Below are 9,926 nucleotides of genomic sequence, written 5' to 3' on the forward strand. Positions count from 1 at the left end.
TCACCTACAGATATAGATCATACATCCCTACATTCCTTCCTTCCTTCTATCTGATCTATGTATAAGGATCAAGTGACCACTACTAAACTGGCAAAGTATGGTTAGTATGAATATGTATATGAACATAGTGTAGGTTCCAGACTGTAAAATGTTCTTAATATCAGGCAAATCTTTACTCTGAATTTAAAACTTGTTTGGTTTTCATATTTCATATCAAATTATTTAAGTGTTGGTCTTCACAATGATTGGTTTTTTTTATTTGTCCTGAAATTGTAAGAAAAATCTGATAGTATACTAAGCCAGTATAGTTCTGATCAGTACTTAAAAAGGTCCTCCAATGAGAAACCACAGATTTCCATCAGTTGAATACAAGTAAAAGATTGTATAGCCCTAACACAAAATTATAGTCTTATATGTATGAATCTTTTCTAACCACAACAAACCTAAACTTAAACTCTGATGTGCTGGAAGCACACATGACTGACCACACCAGTCTATTACCAAGGTGTCTGTTGTCACAAATATTATCTACAAACGACTATCAGTAGATGCCACACATATGATGGCCTGTCATCTCCTTTTCCTGAACAACATGTCCCAACAATCGTGAACAAGATGGACATTTCCTTTGACAAAATATATATACCATTTCACAGACAATCTTTAACAACGCAGTAGTGTATAAATTTGCCAGTATTATTGTAACTTGCTCCACGAGAAGAGAAATCTAAATATTCAGAATAATAAATGAATAATTTGCATGAAAAACTTCTCCATTTCCTTGTATTTATAATTAACTCCCTATCAGTATCATGGCAAAATTACTAACCACTACTGACAGTAAACTTCAAAACTCTACTCTGTTAATATATGGCCTCTGTCTATGATTTTCCAATTTCTAACAATTTTGTGATAAAATACGATCACTGCAATGGGAAAAGGGAACGTATTGACACATGGCCAGAATTCAAAGCAAGGACTTCAAACCCCTTTATCAATAGGAACACTAAAAACTTAATGAGACTGTGGACAGCAATTTCCTGCAATTATTCCAGCTGTTGCATGGTTCCCTTTAATTAACAATGATATATCAACATATACTTTTTTCTATAAATATAAAAAATGTTTTTTTTCATGCCATGCACCTTATTCCATAAACCCACATTATTGTTATGAATCATCTGATGTCTGAATATTTTAAAAACAAAAATAACCGGTTTGTGTGAACATTTATTTATCAAATTGAGAATATTCTATTTCAAAATGCAGAAGTATTGCTTACACTAAATTACTATCTTCAATATATCATATTGAAATTAGATATATTGATGAATATTTTTTTTAAATAAATTCTGTATTTGGTACAATTTCAGTAAACATGAGCGTGACAAGCATGACAAGGTTGTCAGCTGTGGCTTTGTACATGACACATTGGCAAGTTAAAGAGTCGGACCCTTGTCTTATCAACAGGACCATTTTAAACAGGTAAATTTTCCTTCAGAGTAATGATAACATATTCATATTCTGTTTCTTTTCGGAATGGATTATTGTCTGTACAATAAAGTCTACACGCTTGTCTTCCGGTCAAAAGTGAAGTAGAATTCACAATCAGAAATTAGCATCGGATATAAAGTTATGTAATAAAAGCACATCGCTATTAACCGGTTTCATGTTTATGGCGAAAGTAAGACAATAAACCTAACATAGTGTGCTATCATCGGTAGTTGTTGTTTCAACACACTTCCAGGTAGCAAAACAGGTCACGTTTCCGTTAAAGAAAAGCAAAGGAGAAAATAGATCGTCATTTTCGGACCGTAAACAGGTGAACATTGGACGAGAAACTTCAATAAAATCAAGGTAGATTCTGTGGTCTACAAATTGTATCGTTATACAGATTTAACCAAACCGGCTAAACAGTAGCGGTTCGACACGAGGTTACACACACCGTAGCATAGTAATCCGTCACCTGTAGAGCAGCGAACAGCAACAAGCACCGAAGAGCAAGTCGGTCAACCCGTATTGCTTGACCTTTCTAACGCGTATACGTGGTTGTAAAAATTAGTAAACAGTATATACTTATATAAATATAGTCAATAGATAACCTAAGTTTCATTCAATAATAAAGATTTCATGCTTACCTATTTCCACGTGAAAACACACACAGACAAGACAGCACAAACACACAACAAAATGGCGGACGGTGGTACCCACAATGCTTAGTACCTATAAACAGAACCTGCACACAAGCACGTGGTTGAACAGCAGAAATTAATATCATAGCGTTTACCAAGGCAACCAATGAGAAAATAATAATTAAGTATTGATTAATATGCAGTTTAATGTTAGTTTGTGATACTTACATGTCGTAATGGGGTTGAATCGGGAGGACTTGAACGTCAGCCATGTTCTCAATGTGTGATTGATGTGTAACCGACTACCGTAATGCTTTTCTCTGTATCGAGTTTCTTCAGTGCAAAAATTTGGCGGGAACTGTAAACACCACCACGAGGTCGACTTTTTCTCGGTGAATGGTTCGCTCTGAAAGAAGACTAGTTGTACTATTTAAGATTATCCAAGCATAGAATCCGTTTGACAATAAACAAATAGAATACACGAGATTTAGCGGTGATAAAAAAACGCAGAAATTAACTCGTTACTGTGTCAGTCAGCCTGGAATATATGTTGAGAATGTTGGAAGACTCATGACCTTCAATGGGTCGATCTTTGGACATGCTCTCAGTTTAAATATGTTAGTATTGGAAGGGTTTAGGCCAAATCGCATATTTCAGCATCGCGTAAACTGGAACAGGAAATATGATTATCGTTTTGAACGGTAGAATTTTATCATTATTGTACATCAGTTTACCTGTGGATCACGACGGGTTTAACGACTTCCTGTGCAGTTGTGACATAGTAAAGAAAGATAACATGATTTATAATCTTGTTATGTGCTATGTGACCCTTTTCACTCTGATAACTAGGATGTTAGAGACGTATATATTGGCATATAAGACAGAGCTTATTTTTTTGTAATCAAACTAATTATCATATATGAACGTGTTATATTTGACATTTCGAACGCTTTGAAACGGCCGGCGTTGATGATGCATTGTGTTACTCTATAGCACAAATCAGTCTCTAATTCATCTCTCGGGTAATCGTTTCAATACGACTGGCATAACCAGCGCAGTAATATATTAAGGTGTTTTCATAGGTAATTTTATTTATTCATTTATTTATTTATTTATTTACTTACGTCTGAACTTTTGTCTTACAAAAGAACAATAAACCATCACCGTATACAGGATAATTATTTACACATTGTCACTTACATTTTCATCATTTACACATCCTAAAAGCCTAATTTATTGAACAATACAAGCTGCGCTATTATAATTTTGTAACACATCGACTGACTGTGTTCGTGGCGATGGTGAAACGATGAACGGAGACTGAAGACATTTACAGCAACTGTTGGAGAAAGAGACAATAGTGACTTGTGTTAGTTCCAGGCGATCTATCGACCAGCGGGACACGTAATTAATTAAGATCATGCGTTAGGATGAGTGATACTAAATTTGCCGGTACATACACCTGTTTGATATAGGAAGATTTTCAACGATCAGTGTATGAATTATGTATAATTTAACAGAACGCTTGTCAACATTTCCACAACGCAATCACGATTTCAATTTCGTAAGAAAGAAATTCATATGGAAAAGCCATAATGGATTAATTTCCAACTAGTAACTGGAGACATTTATCATTCTATACATTATTTATAGATAATCACATCAAATGATCGATAATCACATCAAATGATCGATAATCACATCGAATGATCGATTTTACTAAACTTTCGATGAGTTACAAAGCTACTCTTGTTGTTAATGTAAACATTATTTCCTTCACAGATATCTGCCTATACATAACTCTGATATATATTATAATAATAATAATAATCACATCAGAGCTTGATTTTAAAAAAAAACCACACATTTAAATTCGTAACAACCAACATTACCTTACTCCTTACCTCCTGTGTCACAACCAACATTACCTCACTCCTTACCTCCTGCGTCCTCACCAATATTACCTCACTCCTTACCTCCTGTGTCACAACCAACATTACTACACTCCTTACCTCCTGTGTCCCCACCAACATTACCTCACTCCTTACCTCCTGTGTCCTCACCGATATTACCCCACTCCTTACCTCCTGTGTCCCCACTAACATTACCTCACTCCGTACCTCCTGTGTCACAACCAACATTACCTCACTCCTTACCTCCTGTGTCACCACCAACATTACCTCACTCCTTACCTCCTGTGTCCCCACCAACATTACCTCACTCCTTACCTCCTGTGTCACCACCAACATTACCTCACTCCTTACCTCCTGTGTCCCACCAACATTACCTCACTCCTTACCTCCTGTGTCCTGTGTCCACCAACATTACCTCACTCCTTACCTCCTGTGTCACCACCAACATTACCTCACTCCTTACCTCCTGTGTCCCCACCAACATTACCTCACTCCTTACCTCCTGTGTCCCCACCAACATTACCTCACTCCTTACCTCCTGTGTCACCACCAACATTACCTCACTCCTTACCTCCTGTGTCCCCACCAACATTACCTCACTCCTTACCTCCTGTGTCCCCACCAACATTACCTCACTCCTTACCTCCTGTGTCATGACAAACATTACCTCACTCCTTACCTCCTGTGTCCCCACAACAACATTACCTCCTGTGTCCCCACCAACATTACTCCTCCTTACCTCCTGTGTCCCCACCAACATTACCTCACTCCTTACCTCCTGTGTCCCCACCAACATTACCTCACTCCTTACCTCCTGTGTCACAACCAACATTACTACACTCCTTACCTCCTGTGTCCCCACCAACATTACCTCACTCCTTACCTCCTGTGTCCCCACCAACATTACCTCACTCCTTACCTCCTGTGTCCCCACCAACATTACCTCACTCCTTACCTCCTGTGTCCCCACCAACATTACCTCACTCCTTACCTCCTGCGTCCTCACCAACATTACCTCACTCCTTACCTCCTGTGTCCCCACCAACATTACCTCACTCCTTACCTCCTGTGTCCCCACCAACATTACCTCACTCCTTACCTCCTGTGTCACCACCAACATTACCTCACTCCTTACCTCCTGCGTCCTCACCAATATTACCTCACTCCTTACCTCCTGTGTCACAACCAACATTACTACACTCCTTACCTCCTGTGTCCCCACTAACATTACCTCATTCCTTACCTCCTGTGTCCTCACCGATATTACCCCACTCCTTACCTCCTGTGTCCCCACTAACATTACCTCACTCCGTACCTCCTATGTCACAACCAACATTACCCCACTCCTTACCTCCTGTGTCACAACCAACATTACCTCACTCCTTACCTCCTGCGTCCTCACCAATATTACCTCACTCCTTACCTCCTGTGTCACAACCAACATTACCTCACTCCTTACCTCCTGTGTCCCCACCAACATTACCTCACTCCTTACCTCCTGTGTCATCACCAACATTACCTCACTCCTTACCTCCTGTGTCCCCACCAACATTACCTCACTCCTTACCTCCTGTGTCCCCACCAACATTACCTCACTCCTTACCTCCTGTGTCCCCACCAACATTACCTCACTCCTTACCTCCTGTGTCCCCACTAACATTACCTCACTCCTTACCTCCTGTGTCACCACCAACATTACCTCACTCCTTACCTCCTGTGTCACCAACAAAATAACCTCACTCCTTTCCTCCTGTGTTCCCACCAATATTACTTCACTCCTTACCTCCTGTGTCCCCACCAACATTACCTCACTCCTTACCTCCTGTGTCCCCACCAACATTACGTCACTCCTTACCTCCTGTGTCCCCACAAACATTACCTCACTCCTTACCTCCTGTGTCATACCTCCACTTACCTCCTGTGTCCCCACCAACATTACCTCACTCCTTACCTCCTGTGTCCCCACCAACATTACTCCTTACCTCCTGTTCCCCACCAACATTACCTCACTCCTTACCTCCTGTGTCCCCACCAACATTACCTCAACAACATTACCTCACTCCTTACCTCCTGTGTCCCCACCAACATTACCTCACTCCTTACCTCCTGTGTCCCCACCAACATTACCTCACTCCTTACCTCCTGCGTCCTCACCAACATTACCTCACTCCTTACCTCCTGTGTCACCACCAACATTACCTCACCTCTTACCTCCTGTGTCCCCACCAACATTACCTCACTCCTTTCCTCCTGTGTCTCCACCAACATTACCTCACTCCTTACCTCCTGCGTCCTCACCAATATTACTACACTCCTTACCTCCTGTGTCCCCACAAACACTCCTTACCTCCTGTGTCCCCACCAACATTACCTCACTCCTTACCTCCTGTGTCCCCACCAACATTACCTCACTCCTTACCTCCTGTGTCCCCACCAACATTACCTCACTCCTTACCTCCTGTGTCATAACAAACACTACCTCACTCCTAACCTCGTGTGTCCCCACCAACATTACCTCACTCCTTACCTCCTGTGTCCCCACCAACATTACCTCACTCCTTACCTCCTGTGTCCCCACCAACATTACCTCACTCCTTACCTCCTGTGTCATGACAAACACTACCTCACTCCTTACCTCCTGTGTCCCCACAAACATTACCTCACTCCTTACCTCCTGTGTCTCCACCAACATTGCCTCACTCCTTACTTCCTGTGTCCCCACCAACATTACCTCACTCCTTACCTCCTGTGTCCCCACCAACATTACCTCACTCCTTACCTCCTGTGTCCCCACCAACATTACCTCACTCCTTACCTCCTGTGTCCCCACCAACATTACCTCACTCCTTACCTCCTGTGTCCCCACCAACATTACCTCACTCCTTACCTCCTGTGTCCCCACCAACATTACCTCACTCCTTACCTCCTGTGTCCCCACCAACATTACCTCACTCCTTACCTCCTGTGTCACCACCAACATTACCTCACTCCTTACCTCCTGTGTCCCCACCAACACTACCTCACTCCTTACCCCCTGTGTCCCCACCAACATTACTTCTCCCCTTACCTCCTGTGTCCCCACCAACACTACCTCACTCCTTACCTCCTGTGTCCCCACCAACATTACCTCACTCCTTACCTCCTGTGTCCCTACCAACATTACCTCACTACTTACCTCCTGTGTCAAAACAAACATTACCTCACTCCTTACCTCCTGTGTCATAACAAACATTACCCCACTCCTTACCTCCTGTATCACAACAAACATTACCTCACTCCTTACCTCCTGTGTCCCCACAAATATTACCTCACTCCTTACCTCCTGTGTCATAACAAACACTACCTCACTCCTTACCTCCTGTGTCCCCATCAACATTACTTCACCCCTTACCTCCTGTATCACAACAAACATTACGTCACTCCTTACCTCCTGTGTCCCCATCAACATTACCTCTCTTCTTACCTCCTGTGTCCCCACCAACATTACCTCACTCCTTACCTCCTGTGTCCCCACCAACATTACCTCACTCCTAACCTCATGTGTCCCCACCAACACTACCTCACTCCTTACCTCCTGTGTCCCCACCAACACTACCTCACTCCTTACCTCCTGTGTCACCACCAACATTACCTCACTCCTAACCTCATGTGTCCCCACCAACATTACCTCACTCCTTACCTCCTGTGTCACCACCAACATTACCTCACTCCTTTCCTCCTGTGTTCCCACCAACATTACCTCATTCCTTACCTCCTGTGTCCCCACCAACACTACCTCACTCCTTACCCCCTGTGTCCCCACCAACATTACCTCACTCCTTACCTCCTGTGTCCCCACCAACACTACCTCACTCCTTACCTCCTGTGTCCCCACCAACATTACCTCACTCCTTACCTCCTGTGTCCCCACCAACATTACCTCACTCCTTACCTCCTGTGTCCCCACCAACATTACCTCATTCCTTACCTCCTGTGTCATAACAAACATTACCCCACTCCTTACCTCCTGTATCACAACAAACATTACCTCACTCCTTACCTCCTGTGTCCCCACCAACATTGCCTCACTCCTTACTTCCTGTGTCATAACAAACACTACCTCACTCCTTACCTCCTGTGTCCCCATCAACATTACTTCACCCCTTACCTCCTGTATCACAACAAACATTACCTCACTCCTTACCTCCTGTGTCCCCACCAACATTACCTCACTCCTTACCTCCTGTGTCCCCACCAACATTACCTCACTCCTTACCTCCTGTGTCCCCACCAACATTACCTCACTCCTTTCCTCCTGTGTTCCCACCAATATTACTTCACTCCTTACCTCCTGTGTCCCCACCAACATTACCTCACTCCTTACCTCCTGTGTCACCACCAACATTACCTCACTCCTTACCTCCTGTGTCCCCACCAACATTACCTCACTCCTTACCTCCTGTGTCCCCACCAACATTACCTCACTCCTTACCTCCTGTGTCACCACCAACATTACCTCACTCTTACCTCCTGTGTCACCACCAACATTACCACACTCCTTACCCCCTGTGTCACAACCAACATTACCTCACTCCTTACCTCCTGTGTCCCCACCAACATTACCTCACTCCTTACCTTCTGTGTCCCCACCAACTTTACCACACTCCTTACCTCCTGTGTCCCTACCAACATTACCTCACTCCTTACCTCCTGTGTCATAACAAACACTACCTCACTCCTTACCTCCTGTGTCATAACAAACACTACCTCACTCCTTACCTCCTGTGTCCCCACCAACACTACCTCACTCCTTACCTCCTGTGTCCCCACCAACACTACCTCACTCCTTACCCCCTGTGTCCCCACCAACATTACTTCTCCCCTTACCTCCTGTGTCCCCACTAACACTACCTCACTCCTTACCTCCTGTGTCCCCAACAACATTACCTCACTCCTTACCTCCTGTGTCCCTACCAACATTACCTCACTACTTACCTCCTGTGTCAAAACAAACATTACCTCACTCCTTACCTCCTGTGTCACCACCAACATTACCTCACTCCTTACCCCCTGTGTCACCACCAACATTACCTCACTCCTTACCTTCTCTGTCTTCACCAACATTACCTCACTTTTTACTTATATTCATCAATCTTGTTCTTTTTGGTCTGGAGTTTTTTTTTGTTTTTGTTTTGTTTTGAGTTTTTTTTTGAAGGGAGGATGGTGAGGGGGGAGGTGGAGAGCAGTACTCCGGGAAAACCTAGGTTGACGGGGCAGATGAAAACTAGTTTCTATAGTTACAACTGACATGTTTATATCAGACATTGATACATATTTCTGGCGCTGAATTTTACAGGTGTAAATAAATCCACTACTGAGGACAGTTGGTCACGGTCTATGACCCTGGGGTCAGCGTCCCGGGGGTTTAACTGAAAATTTACGCAGGTAATACTGCTGGATGCTAGGTTAAAAGTTATTCAGATAGAAATAAACATATTCTATAATAATTAATTACATGACTCGTAACAAAAAGGGACGTTAAACTGTCATAAATATAGAATATAAATAATTACAGAGTGTCATTAATTAAAAGGACAGCAAGTGCCTAACAGACCGTGTCGTACGTGACCCTTCTTGCGCCACCACCCCCCTCCCCTTCCCTTTCTATTATATTAGTATATTATCATCTTATTATCTTCCTTTTTCGCACACACAATGGTGATTCTCAAGCACTCATTTTCCTTATAGGATATAGTGATAAGAGAAATGTTTCCTATTTGTTTGTTTGTTTTGTTTTCACGTTTAGGTCTGATATCATGGCTATAATATGTGAAAATGGGGGTTTATATCCTCGGCGTTACACCGCGTACACAAATATTCTTACTCGTGAAAATTAATTTAA

The 9,926-nt window shown here is 42.7% G+C and overlaps 1 protein-coding gene across 1 annotated transcript in view; it reads right to left on the bottom strand.

Annotated features, from left to right (window-relative positions):
• LOC132559591 (CUGBP Elav-like family member 2) overlaps positions 1-2,190 on the bottom strand; it is a 78,071-nt gene extending 75,881 nt beyond the window's left edge. The window contains exon 1 of the mRNA XM_060224225.1: positions 2,139-2,190. The gene's annotated coding sequence lies outside the window, so the exon portion shown is untranslated. The remainder of the gene's footprint in view (positions 1-2,138) is intronic.
• Positions 2,191-9,926: the final 7,736 nt, after the last annotated feature.

The sequence above is a fragment of the Ylistrum balloti genome, unplaced genomic scaffold, assembly GCF_031769215.1.
Source record: "Ylistrum balloti isolate Yb309-2 unplaced genomic scaffold, AGI_CSIRO_Ybal_v1 Utg370946, whole genome shotgun sequence".
Taxonomy (NCBI): Eukaryota; Metazoa; Mollusca; class Bivalvia; order Pectinida; family Pectinidae; genus Ylistrum; species Ylistrum balloti.